This window comes from Ammospiza nelsoni, chromosome 2 (genome assembly GCF_027579445.1).
Source record: "Ammospiza nelsoni isolate bAmmNel1 chromosome 2, bAmmNel1.pri, whole genome shotgun sequence".
NCBI lineage: Eukaryota > Metazoa > Chordata > Aves > Passeriformes > Passerellidae > Ammospiza > Ammospiza nelsoni.
This window is the reverse complement of record NC_080634.1, coordinates 109434145-109448244: the sequence shown is the minus strand read 5'-3', so window position 1 is coordinate 109448244 and position 14100 is coordinate 109434145. Positions and strand designations below refer to the sequence as shown.

The following is a 14100-nucleotide window of genomic DNA, read 5'->3' as shown; positions in this document are numbered from 1 at the left end:
TGTCACCCTTTTTCCCCTGCCTTGGATGTTGTCTGACATTGACAAACAAAAAGTTAAGCTTGTTACCTTCATGCCTGATCACCGTTTTCCCCAATTCTTTGTCTTTCTTCCTTGACTGGTTGCATTGTATTACCCATGACCAGTATTCCACCCATGTTTCTTCTGCCTCCTCCTCCTCCTTCCTATATCTCATATAAATATTTTCCTTTTAGTTTCCAGTGGAAACTAATGCTTATAAAGTGATGTACCAAAAGTTCAGCCACACGAGCTCGAAGGGAACCAAGCAGGCTTTCATCAGAAGCATTTGCAGTTGTCAAGGCTATGTCAAAACCAAACAGCCTCTCTGAAGCATTCCTATTATCAAGCATTACAAATTCATTGCATTTTGCCTGCAGATGTCTATATATAGATAGACATGTGGGATCTATGATGACATTTTGCAATAGAAGATAAAATAGAAGATGATAGAAAATATATTTGGTAAGCGGGACAAAGAAAATGAAAACAGAAAATCATTCCACATAGATATATGAATTCTGCTAAGTGGGATAAAAAAGTAGAGTAGTGCTTCCACCACTGAAGTAGTCTGAAACAGATAAAAGTGAAGTTGTATTCCTTGTAGTAAATAGAAAAGAATCTACTGAGAATGTGCTAAAAAACAGTTTGGTTTTTGGGTTTTTTGTTTGTTTTAGGTTTTTGTTTTGTTGTTTTAATTTTTGCTGTGCATAGATCTAGGCATATAATTTATCTGGCACTTCTTAAAACTGAAATAAATATAACTGTTTCTTGAATGGAATATTAAAGTTAGCTTCTGAATTAGCCTGTGATAAAGTATGATTATTTGTAATTAAGACTTAAATGAGTTATCTTGACAATCACTGGGCTTGTGCATTCTTTTCATGTGCATGCCGGTGGAGGGCTCTATTATGAGAAGGCCAGGAAGAAGATTGAATTAGTAATTTCTCTTTGTCAGACCCTGATTTATAGATCTCTGTCTCTCTTTCTAATATAGTAAGAATATCAAATATTAATTGTGGGATCTCAGCACCTCAGGATGGAGGTGCAGAGAGGCCGAGACCACCCTTGGAGGGCTCGGGAATCCTGGAATGCTGCCAGAAGTGTCTGGTGGCAGGATTTTGATCCTACACAGGAGATGAGACCTGTATGAGGACTGGGAGGATTCCACTGGGTGAATGGTGAAGGGATAAGTTAGTTAAAGTGTAAAACACAGGGTTTAGGATTTTGGTACAGGGGGGTCTAAAGAAGTAAGATGGAGGAATTGGGGCGTGTCCTGTCCTTCTTCTTCTTCTTCTTGGCCTCCATCTTCTGTGGTGGTGGTGGCACTTTGGGATTGGTCATTACTAAAAGTGCACCGGTTAATAAGAGTAGAAAGTATTGGAGAAAAATTATAAATATTGTACACGTAACTTAGGGTATAAAGATAAGTGACCGCCCGGGGGCTTCGGCAGTGTGCCCATGGCTGACTTGCTGTGCAGACCTCTGTCGGGCTGAAAGAAAATCTTTTAGATAAACAATTAATAAACACCAAGACCGAGACAAGATCAGAAGTCTCTCCTCGTCCTTTGAAGCGTCGGCTCTCCAAGGCCATCCCTGGGCCTTTCCAGGCCACCAGAACAGCAACACAGAAAACCCTACAATTAATCAACTGTACTTCAAAATTATATGCACAAATAAGTGAAATGCTTTAAGAATTCAGTTACAAATAAGTTTAGGGATTTATCATTTGTGTTATTTTTTTTCCTGTTTTATTTTCCCTATGTGTATAAATTGACCCTCTGAATATGGCTGTATTTAATAAAGTAAACAGTGCTGGTCTTGAGCCACTGGTATTTAAACAATATGATTGTTATTTCTTAGTGTAGGAATTTCTTTTCACACTTTACTCCTTTTCATTTACATAATCAATGTTTACTTTTCCAAAGGTATATCTTTTATTCTTGTCATATAAAACCCTTATAATCTATCAATTTCTATAATAGTAATAATTATGATAATAAATAGAAATAATAAATTTTTAGTGGAAAATTTCCATGATTTTCTGATACTTACAAGTTACTTTTCACATCAGCTGGCTCCTTGAGAACATACAGTCTTACTCATATCTTCTCACTGCATGTGACTATGCAAGATACTAGGCAGAAAATTTAGGAAAATTATAATTGTAAAGTATGGTCTGAGAACACCTGCACCAGCTGCTTATATTTATCATGATATAAATTGTGCCGAGCTCACCAAAATTCATTTGTTAGAGCAGCAGTAGTTATTCTCACCCATGTAATGTAATTCATCTGCAGTCCTGAGACGTCGCTTTCATTGGTGCATTTACATTACAAAGCACAGAGGCTTTGGAAAACAAGAACTCTCGATTCATAACATGGCATAAAACATCCTCAGTGGACAACAAACTGATATTTCCCTGTTCTCTCTGAATAACTTCTCTGTCAGTATGTGAAAATGTAGAGTACGTTTAGCAAAATTCATTGTCTGATGCCTGTATTTGGTTCTTTTTGTTTAAGAGTCATGGAGGCAAATACGTGGGGATAATTGTCAAAAATTGAATGGTTTGGGTTTGCTGGATTATTAGTATTAACCCACATTAGTGAAATAAAAATGAGCAATTTAAAATATGCAAAGCTTAACCTAAATATAGGATGCTGAAAGGGTTGGCCTGATTTTTTATAGTGCTGAATACAGACTTCCTGCTAAAATTGTGCATTTCAGACTGTTTATTTAAATATAAGACAGTATTTTTAGAGGGGGGAAAATATAGTACATTTATTAATTTTCATTTCTATATATATATTACTAGTAAAATCTCTAGCACAGAAGGAAAAAGTTAATCATACCAGTAAATTAGACATCTGCTCCTATGTTGCAAATGTAAGGAGAGTGGGAGAGGAAATCTTTTTAGCAACTCTGTTTGAACAATCCTTAACAATTCAGAATTATTATTTCATCTTTATTCTGATAATCAATATTGTAAAGTAACTATTTTTGAAGTAACTGATCTTAATTAATGTACAAAATTTTATTCCTAAAGTGTTTTAAAATCACTTTAAAGTCACAAAGTGCAGAATATGAACAAAGACTGGTGAAATAGTGGGGAATTTTGTTAAAAGTTCAGGTCACCTTCCATTGGTTCACAGGAGCATTTACTTTTGTGATGAACAAGGTAACATTTCTACCTCTGCTTTGCTCTTACTCAGTCTAGAAGACATTTACAGTGTTGTAAATAGGATCTAAATTTGACCCTTAGTTTTTATTTTCACCCCACATTATCGTATGCTAATGAATAATCTCATCTCTGGGGTGACCCAAGCCTGGCCATTGTGGCAGAATTGCTGCAACACCAGGTGCTTCTGCTTCTGGATCTTTATTGTTAGGGTTTGGATTGGGTTTTTTGGAGGTCATTGCAGTAATCATGTACAGGTAGGTTGATTGTTTAATCAAATACCTAATTTCAAAATTGTGTGTCATGAGCTTACCTCTCGGTACGGGAATATAAAGGGATATGTAAGAACAGGATCTTCTGGTTTAGCCTGCTTTAGGGCTACTTTTCTTAACTGTGAAAATTCTGATAAGTAATTTTCAAACTTCAAAAATAGTTTTGAGCTATTCCTTAAAGTCAGGTAAGGAGTTTGTGTTACTTTACACTTCCTACTAATAAATTACATGTTGGGCTTTATCTGCTATTTATTTTACTAGTAATAAAGGTTGTATTATTTTTATGGATAGAGAAATCAGAATAATGCTATCATATAAAGGAATAGACTATAAAAGGTAGATTTAGTAAAAACTAGTAGTTTGTCTCCATAACAAAAAAGAAGCATTGTATAGGTGTCTGTAGGAGCTTTGGAGTTATACCCACATTGCTGCAGTAATGCCAGCATGGAGTGTGAAATGTCAAACTTTGTCATCCTTTGTGGTTTGTGTCCTACCCCTAAACTGCAGAGTGGTTTTCAAAGTTGGTCAAATACTTAGAACAGTCCATTAGAAGGCATAAACACTTCCAGCAATATTCAGTGTGGTGCTGCTCTTGAAATACTGGGAAAGTGGACTTGGTTTGGGCAATACTTTGGGTTATTTTGTCATTACTACAGTAAAAATATCTTTACTGGCTGGAATTAGAACACGCTGATGAAGTCATGCTTCATGGTTCAGAATGTTTGCCATAGTCTTGGCTTTCACTGTGATGGTGGTAACCAAACTGTGTTTTATTCAGGGCCATCTTCTTTCATTTTCCGTGAGGATTATGGTGTAGAGCTGTCTAAGATATGTTGCAGACCAATAGCAGGTTTTACTTGAAAATACTTGTAAATAACTCAGCTTTGCTGACTTCATACTTAATGTAAGACTTTCTCTAATAGCTGATTATGCTGTTGTAACTCATGGTTTGTACTTAACTGTGGGAATATTTGCTTTGAAAGTATTCTTATCTTTGTTTTATTACGTCTTTGCTGGCCAGCAAAGAATGCATAACTCCTGATTGCCTCAGTATGCTTACAAATGAGATTTGCACATCTAGATATCTTTCCCATAAAACTTGTAAGGGCATTTACAAATATTGATGATGCTTTTATAGGTAGGCTTTCTCTTGATGCTTTTAGAAATATAAGTATATTAAACAGCCACTATTTTTTCTAATGAAGACATTAGCCCTTTAAGTTTGCAGATATCTGATCTCTTTAGCACATGCTGCCCCATGTGACTATCACTTGGCTTCCTTGTGCTCAAATATAATCAAGAATTAGAATTGTCAATTCCTGCCTGTTTTATTTAATATATTTCATACAAAATCTATACCTGTGAAAACTTTGATTAGTGCACAGATTTAGAGAGGGATCAGGGGCAAAGGATAAAGGACTAAGATCAGTCCTGCAGGGAGAAGGCAGATGAGTGTCATAATGGACTGGAAATGCAGGAAAAACAATGAAGGTTGCTTTGATGAAAGAAAGGTAGGGCAGAGGAAAAAGAATCACATTAGGCAATGACAAGATAGGAATCCAGGAGTGAATTAGTGACAAGGTGTGAATGGAACAGGCTGGAGAAGGGATATCAGAAACAGTGTAAAAGCAGCTCGCAAGGTAAAACAATGGTAGCTGGGCAGAGAAGTCTTGGCAATTTTGACTAAAGAGAATAGGATGAGGTAAGAGGAAGAGATAATTCTCATGGCTTTTAGCTCAGTCCTTGAGCCCTTTATCTAAATTTGTTAATGAGAACTCTGATTTGGGAGTGGGGAGTGGTACACAATAGCAAATAATCACATCATATCCATCTCAAATAGGTATCCAAAATTAGCAAATACTTTGACCTTATGCACTGTTTGTCTTAATTCTCTTTCTGAGAGATGGAGCTAATAATAGAACCTTGTCTCAATGCAGGCCTATGGAAAATAATTAGAATTGGTAAGCACTCTGACACTGCTGCGATGCATGCTCCAAACAGCTCATTGTGGGACCTGATAATTCTTTACCAATTCACAGTTCAGTAGTGCACAGCAAATAAGGCATGAGGTCACCCATTAAATGATTTGGGTAAAAATTAAATACTGAATAGTTTCATGTCAAATTAAGTTACTGTGTATTAAAACTTTGTATCAAAATTTTATCTGTTTAAGAGATGTTGATAGATTTGCAGAAGAAATGTTAATTCTTTTAATTGTTATCTTTTGGGTCTTCTGGTTGACAATAGTAACACTGTTTTCACTGACATCTGGGGGAGATGTGGAGTGTGTATCAGAGAATGTGGTTTGTGATAGCTAACTTGAAAGTTGACTGTAAATCTGACAGGTGTCTTTCCTATATTTGGTGTAATTTTGGGATTTTGTAACCTCTTATGTAAAACGTGCTGTTCTCCATGGGCAGTAGGTGTGTTTAGATGCCATTCTACTGTTTTTTCTAAGTACCCACAAAGTCTTCTAAATTCTTCAGTATATACATGTGAACATACAGCTAGATTTAAAAAGTAAGACAAGTTACCTCATGTCTTATGTTTAGTATCTCATCTTCTCTTTTAAGTCAAGGAAGTGCCAATTGTAGTGTCACAGTGGGAGACACAAGGATAGAAATCTGTGTAAAGTCTGGTTGCAAGTATGAAACTTCTGACTCTGCTGCAAACAAGAGTATCTGGTACATAAGGTGTAGCAAGGAAAAGAGATTTCTGCAAGGTTATTTTAATTGCCTGTGTGACTTCAACAGTCAATAGGCCTTCAAAATATGTATGCCTTGAAAAAAAAAACATGCATTCTTTGGTTGTGTAGATTTGTGGAGTTTTTTTCTCAGCTTTTAGGAAATGTGAGGTTTCTGAGTTGGAGGATCATGTATATTCTGAATAGTCTCAAAACAGAAGGTAGGCAAATGAGTAGCTGGAGCTGCAGAGGGGAATAATATGTGCATTTTCTGTGTATATCTACTGAAACAATTAAGATTAAAAGTCTCTTGAGAATTACACTTTTGAGTGGTGGGTTTTTAGTGACAGATTATCAAATCTGTCATGTTATGTCAGGACTTTTTCCTCTGAAAAATGTGGCTCCTTGAAAATCAATAATTTCCTGTAGAAAATTTCAATTGTCCTGAAATTTTAGTTTAGGTTGTCATCTACATTCTCCACCCCCCCCACCCCAATTTGGATGTGCAGATGGGTCCCTTATTCTTTGCTGGGAATGATTACTTTTGTTTGAGGGATGAGGAGCCTGTAGCTTTTATATTATTCATGTTGTATTGGCTTTTTTCACTGTAAGCTAGAGAGTACGTTATAGGAAATATAGTTTTTTCATGGGAGAACAAAGGTAAGAATGTGATATGAAGTTCTCATGAGGAATCATGGCACTCTGAGGAAATATGATTTAATCCTCATGTATCTTGAATTTAATTTTTCTTTTTATTTTCTAAAACAAACAAACAAACCAACCCAAAACCCTGCAGTAGTTTTAATTACCAAGCAAGCAAAATCTTCCTACTTGCTAACATTAAAAAAAAATAAAAATCATGTAGCTTAATTGAACTGTGAAAGTTATTTCATTGTTTATGAATGTCAACATTTTTCTTGGTCTAAGATAAAAGGAAAATTTGAAATACCAAAGTTTTTTAAGGAGACCCATTTCTACTTCTGCATGGTTTTACAGAATCATCAGATGAGTTGGAGGGACCCTAAAGATGATCTAGATCCAACCCCCTTCAGTGGACAGTGACATGTTCCACCAGACCAGGTTGCTCGGATCTCCATCCAGCCTGGCTTTGAACAATTCCAGGAATGGGGCATCCACTGCTTCTCTGGGCAGCCTGTGCCAGTGCCTCACCAATCTCCCAGTGAAGAATTTATTCCCAATATAACCCTAACCTCCTTCAGTTTAAAGCCATTACCCCTTGTTCCTATCACTCCATGGCCTTATAAAAAGTTCCTCTCCATCTCTCTTGTAGGTCCCTTTATATACTGGACGCTGCTGCAAGGTGTCTCCAGAGCCTTCTCTTCTCCAGGTGTTTCCCTTCATTTCATTTGTTAAGTGACAAAATCAGAAAAAACAAAATCAGAAATCCCTCTCCCCCAACAATTATTAATGTGAGTCCTTGTTCTACCTCGTTTTGTCATGCTCCTTTCAGGAGTTTGCTACCCTCAGAACTCAGGACTTTGAGGGTGTGGGCTCTGAGGTGGGGTCTCTGCTATTCTGCAGGGACAGGTGTTGTCCTCTGCAGAGATGCAGCTCCTGGCTCATCCCGGGGAGTGGCTGAGTGAGGATGTGGATGTGGGAAGAGATCTTCAGCAGAGAGCCTGAAGGTCTGGTTCCCACGTGCCTGGACTTGTTGCTTAGGGGAGATCTGCTGGAAGGGATGATTATTAACAGCTCCAATCTTGCTTGCACCTGTGAAAAACAATAGGTAATATTAATTTAATCTGAGCTCTAATTGTTATGACTGGATAATTTAATATTTTCTGTAATAGGCCTTGGGACCCGTTTTATACTTCCTGCTGACTGCTCTGTTTATTATTCACCTGGCATGCAAGTACATTGACTGGCTGTGTTCATAAAGTAACTGTACTAATACTGACTTTTTTTAGTAAACTTTTTTATTTACAGATTTCCTTTTTTTCTTTACACTATCTATTTCATTGATCAAAGAAAGAAGGAAAACCTCTGTGTACATTAATGATGTACAACAGCAATACTCTAAATTTTCTTTAAGGCATAATATAACAAGAGATATGTATAGATTGTGCTGAGAAAGGTTAAGGTTATTTGTAGTATATTTGACTCACAGGAATCAGTGCAAACAAAACACTGAGTAAGCAGTGCAGTGTGGAGGGGGAATAGAAGAGGACTGCACAAAATGGGAAGCTAAGAGTTCATTTATATTCCAGCTGGATGTTCCATGCTTATCTGTTTCATAACCTTTTCTTTTGCTTGTATTCTTGGTAACAGGCTTACAAATAGTTTCTTCCTTTGCTTTTAATCTGTTTGTTCTTCTTTTTGCAATCTACCTGGTTAATTTTAAAAGGATTTCTTGGTCAAACCTATACTTTCAAAAATCTTTCAAGATAATACTGAATACTTTTGAAAACTTAACAGGTATGCTACAATTACTCATGTAATTGTAACTAGTAACTAGACATGTCTCTGCTACTTCTGATGCCTTAATGCACGTTTCCATCCATAGGATTTTACAATTATGATATATCTCAGTACAGCATTAATACAAGAAACTTGTGAACCAGGTCACTACTGACCAATATTGAAATAATCTAAATGGAGTTTTCAGTCTAAATATAGGGCAGAAATAAACAGGTCTAGATCATAAAAATTACCCCAAAAATCACCATGGCAAAATAAATTATACTTTCAGGTTTTACTGAGCCACCCAGTAGACCTAGGGCTCATCCTGCTTCCTATATATTGTTCCTAATACCATGCAAAGGCATGACTTTTATAGCTGGATCACTACTTTTAAGTAGAAAGAGACTACATTTTTAGACTCCCAGTAGTACACCATTGAGTTATAAAGTCAGCCTGCCACTGGTTTAAAATTCAGCCATTTTTGATTTAAAATGTGTTTTATTTCTCATATGAATTAAGCTAATTTAATAGATAAGTTTAAAGGACAGACATTAGATCTCAGGTGGAAGAGCCCTTATATAAGATCAAAAAAACAGGGGAAGGGGGATTTTAAATGCTTTTCTCCTGAAATAGTCATTAGAATAAATTATAGTCTCCAACAGGGATATGAGTGGGAGGATATATAATATGCATATTTTATATTTATGATCTGTATTAAAATATGCACATGCATGTACATCTGTCTTCACCCCCCACTGGATTAATTTGGTCAGATTTCTGTGCATATTTGCATATGCAGTAAAGCTTATTTTTCTATTTATTTTAGCCATACACTGGTACCTGAAACTCAATTGCAAGTAAAATAAGCCTAATGGCTTTCTCCCAGACAAACACCCCCTTTCCAGTTCTTCACATGATGAATTTTGGAACACCCCTGTGCTCAGCTGTTCCAGCTGTGTTCCCTCACAGCTCAGCAGGATCTAAACACCGGTGTGTTCTCAGGGCTGGTTCAGTCTCAATCCAAACCAGAGCCCCACAGCGGCTGCTGCCCCTCCCAGGCAGAGCAGCACAGGGGGGCTCAGGAGCAGCTTTATTCTGGGTGCCCAGGAAGGATGTGCTAACCTCAGACACACACACACCTCTATAGATAAAACAAGGCTGGTGAAAACATCTTTGAGATTAAGAGAGGAATGATCTCTGTATGATTCAGTGCAGTTGAAGACTGGTGTAACTTTCACCAGGCAGACATTTGATGTCAGAAGTACAAGAGATGCACACATTTAATTTTTTTTCCCCAGTAACTTTGTAAAATTTTATATCTTCTCTTTCTTGCTGGGCTTAAAGTCAGCTTCCTACTTTCAGAATACTCAGTATGTTTACTATATCGTCTTTTGCTGTGCAGGGTATTTGTAATTGGATATTTAACCTATCAGTTCCATGAGATTATGGTATGTTATTCATCCTGTTACACTATAAGGTCAGGAAATTAAATAGCAATTTGCATTCCCAATGAATAGGAATTTCTTGAATTTAATGATTTGTGTTTTCATTGTTGCCGTAATATCTGGTTTAATTACTGCATAGACAGTAAAAATATAAACAATCTTCTTTCTTTACTGGTGGTGATTCCCTCTTTTAATCTTTAGAAAACTCTCAGTGTTCAGATGGATCTGAAAAGATGTCAACCATCTGTACTACAACTGTGCTCTGTTCTGAGCTCATGTGAAAATCGGGTTACTCTTAATCTTATACCTTCACACCTTAAATGTGGCAATAACACCTTTAAGGAGATGACAAGACTATATTTGTAGAATTTGTTGCATTTATTATGCGACCCTAAGCTTTACAAACATTTAACTATATTGCTTTTATAAATAGTGATTTTAATTCTCACATAAGTACTGACGGGGATAATGATAACACATGTAATAACAAAAGTAATAAAATCTGGTCATAAATGAGTTTAGTAGATCTTTATTGTGGATTTGTTGTCCTGCTCTCTGGCTTGTTGGTTTTCTTGCTTGAATGGCTGGATAGGATGAACAGGGTATTTTCTTTCTGATTGCCTTTTAAAAACTAAAGTATGGTCTGTCCAGACTGAAGCTACTGTTTTTTAAAGACCGAGTTTGCATCAGAAGCACCAAAATTGTAGGAATCCTTCAGGTTGAGAAATGAAAAATTCTCAAGTGAAGTGACATGAACGGATTTAAAAATAGATGATACCTCAAGTGGCACATACTACAGAAGGAAGATGAAATAATTCTGACAACTTTTATATTGTATTTCAGTACATCTACAATATAATTTTCAGGAAGTAATTATTTTTTCTGATAATTGGCTGGGTGATGAACTGCTAAACAGAGCCGTGTTAATCAAAGTTAATAGCTAGATTCTAAGTTATTGTTTGCGTGCCTGTTTGCATTTATATTCATTCCCATTAAATTTTGTTAATTTGCACCAGATGAGAAACAGATTCTTAATTATTTGATTTCAGTTCTACCAAGAATAGATCAAAACCCAATGATAAGAACTGTCTTTAAATCTACAGATAGAAAATTTTTTTTTTGGAAGTGTCATTTAGTGTCAGAATTTACCTGATGAACATCTCAATTTTGTTTTGAGAAATGTAGAATAATGTAAGAGTTTTCAACGTGTTCTAAGGAAAAATATTTATATTTTTAGAAATGTCTCTTAATTTTTTGTTTGGTTATATCCATGTGTATAAACACCTGATGGGAGAGGGAATATAAACAACAGAGTTAGACAGTGAGGCCCAGTAAGAGAATGATAGACACAATTCTACATAAATTAAGAGGCAACTTCTTTGGTGTTAAAGGAGTGAAAATCTGGCAGAGGTTGCTGTGAGGCTTTGTCAAGTCTCCATCTTTTGAGATATTCAACACCCATGGCCCTGAGCACCATGATGGGAGCAGGAATTGGACTGGACAATCTCTGGACAGGCTCAGGCATTCTGTGGTGCTGTGCCACAGGGGTGCTGTGGAGAAATGTGAGTGTACACCCTGCTTTGTGCTCTCACCACACTTACTCAGGTTGTTCTGGTTGTGCAAGGATTGGGAGAAGGAATAACTCCAGTACAAAACCAGTAGGAAGGGCACTTTGGAACATATCTGCATTTCACTATTATTTACACCCATGAACCACAGAACTGACAGTAATGAGAAACTCAGTGTCCCTGGTTAGTGGTGAAGCAAAAATTCCCCACTCCAGAACACATAACTAAAGAAAAATTAAACTTTCAGGACTGCTCTAGGCACCATAATGGTTTGAGAAATGCAGAGAGCAGGAATAGAAAACTGAAGCTTGCTTCACAAACAAGTACAGGATTAGGAAAATGATTGTAATGAAAATAAGAACATGAAACCAAAGCAGAAAATAAATACTGAGCAATGAAGCTGAGTGGAGCTTGGAATTCTTGGCATTGGGGTGTTAAATTATGACATAAAGAGGTGAAAGTCAGACAATCTATAAGCACACAGCTAAAATACTGTACAGCTCTGTGCTGTAAGAAAACCTAACACCAAGTCTGTACTCTAGGCAATGTTGCATGATTAAAGAAATGTTCTTGTTGTGCTATCTGAAGCAGTATGCCAGAATATAGTAAAAGAGACCTTAAGAAAATTGACATTTATAGCTGAAGTCTTTATAGCAGTAGAGCACCCAACAAGCAAGGAGATAACCCATCAAAGCCATTATTGTAAATTAGTTGTAGCCATACAGCATCTTTCTGGAAAGAAAAGGCTGTTTTCCTACCTAATAAAAATTGAGAGTGCATCTATAAAATCATTGATGATATTTCTTTAGAAATTTCTCCCCTGGTTAAGATACTATGCCTTAAAATATGAAGACAAAATGAGTCAAACACCCTATTAATGTATGTATTTCCAAGCACTCATAGTTACTGAGCTGTAAACCACACAGTAAGTGACACACATCACAGAGCAATGCTCATTCTCATCTTGGAGATACCCAATGCTTCAATTTGGCTTTGTCTCATTTTCACCACTTTGTTTTACCTTTCTTTGGGTTTTACAGAGTCCTGGCTTCCATCAGTTGTTCACTTGATAATGACTTCATACAAGAATAAAGGGGTTTTCCTAATAATTTGCACCTCTCAGACATATGTTAGTTATCTGAATTAAAGGAGAATGTATGGCAGCTGATAACTCAGCACTCCCTTAGTTTCCTATAGCCAGACAATCCTTAAAATAAATCCAACTCAAAGGAAAGCCTAATGTTTTAGATCTGCTAACCCTATCTTGCAATATCAAGTAGTAAGTTTATATTTTATTTTGTCTCCAGTGATATGTTTAGAAGAAGGCTATGGTATTTTGCATCAGCCTTAAAGGATTTTGTTTATAAGTTTAATAAGAAAACAGAAGTCCAAAATATAATTTAAAACAAAATAGCTAATTATGGAATTACTAAATGGTCAATAAAGTATCTTGGCTTGTAAAAATATCAAGCTTAGTTGCTGTGAATGCTGCTTATGAATGCAATAAATTGTAACCATTTAATTTGCTTACTTTTTGTTTATTCTACATAGCCTATTTTTCCTCATTGTAGCTCCTGCTTGTCTGCTCCTCTCTTCCATACTCTGACCAAAGCTCAGTCTTTGAGTAGAAGTGACATAGCTGGTAACTCAGCATGTTTAAGGCAGAGGAAACCTCTGAAGTTCAGGCTGAGAAAGCAGAAGGGAACAAGAGCCTTTGCAAGGGATACCTGTGTTAATGTTTAAAACTAAAGCAGAAATATAAATCCACCTATATAGTTGGGTATTTTTCTGAAAATGAAGTAGGTTCTCCTTTCCCTGCCATTTGCTAGTAAATCATAAAGCTGCTTATTTTCTCATTCAAGAAGTAAAAATGTACTTTATAAAGAAACTTGGAAGATCTATAGATTGGCATTCTTTATTACAATGTGCTATCCATTTTGCAACTGGGCAGGTTTGCAATTGCCAAAAAATACTTAGAAGTAGAGAGGAAACAAGAATAATAGAAATAGCATAGAGTCAATATGTAATCATAAAATAAAAAAATGTTTGATTTGGTACACAACTAGAAAGGAACTGAGTAATTTTGCTGAAGTTTTAATTTGTTAGTGCAAGTAATAAAAGGAAATTATGTGTCTAAAATTGCCTGTGGAAATGCAGAATTTGGGAAGAATGGAACATGTGAATCTTAAATACCAATTCACTTGATTTATGATTGTATAGGTACAGTACTCAGATGTATTCCTAGCCTCTGTTGTTCGAAACTAATTGAGAGAATTAGATTAGGCTAATATCTTACTGCACTCAATCTTATTATCATATAATCATAGCAAAAATGTTAATCAAAAGTTTAGATTTTCAATTCCAGTTTGTGTTAAGTCTTTAGGGGAAGATTAATGTCACTTAAGTTTAAGTAAAATCTTATGATCACAAGTACGTATTTCACAAAAATAATTAGTGATTTTGAAAAGCATTTAAAGTGACATTACTTGCAGGATACCAAATGAATGTTGAGAACTAC

At 36.1% G+C, this 14100-nt stretch overlaps 1 protein-coding gene and 1 long non-coding RNA gene across 3 annotated transcripts in view; both read left to right on the top strand.

Moving 5' to 3' along the window:
* Positions 1-14100, top strand: part of DMD (dystrophin) — a 1160174-nt gene that overhangs the window by 682716 nt on the left and 463358 nt on the right. The window lies entirely within an intron of this gene.
* LOC132085976 (uncharacterized) lies at positions 3573-7896 on the top strand. Its single transcript, XR_009420321.1, has 3 exons — positions 3573-3650; positions 7440-7578; positions 7691-7896. It is a non-coding gene; the product is annotated as an uncharacterized LOC132085976 (long non-coding RNA).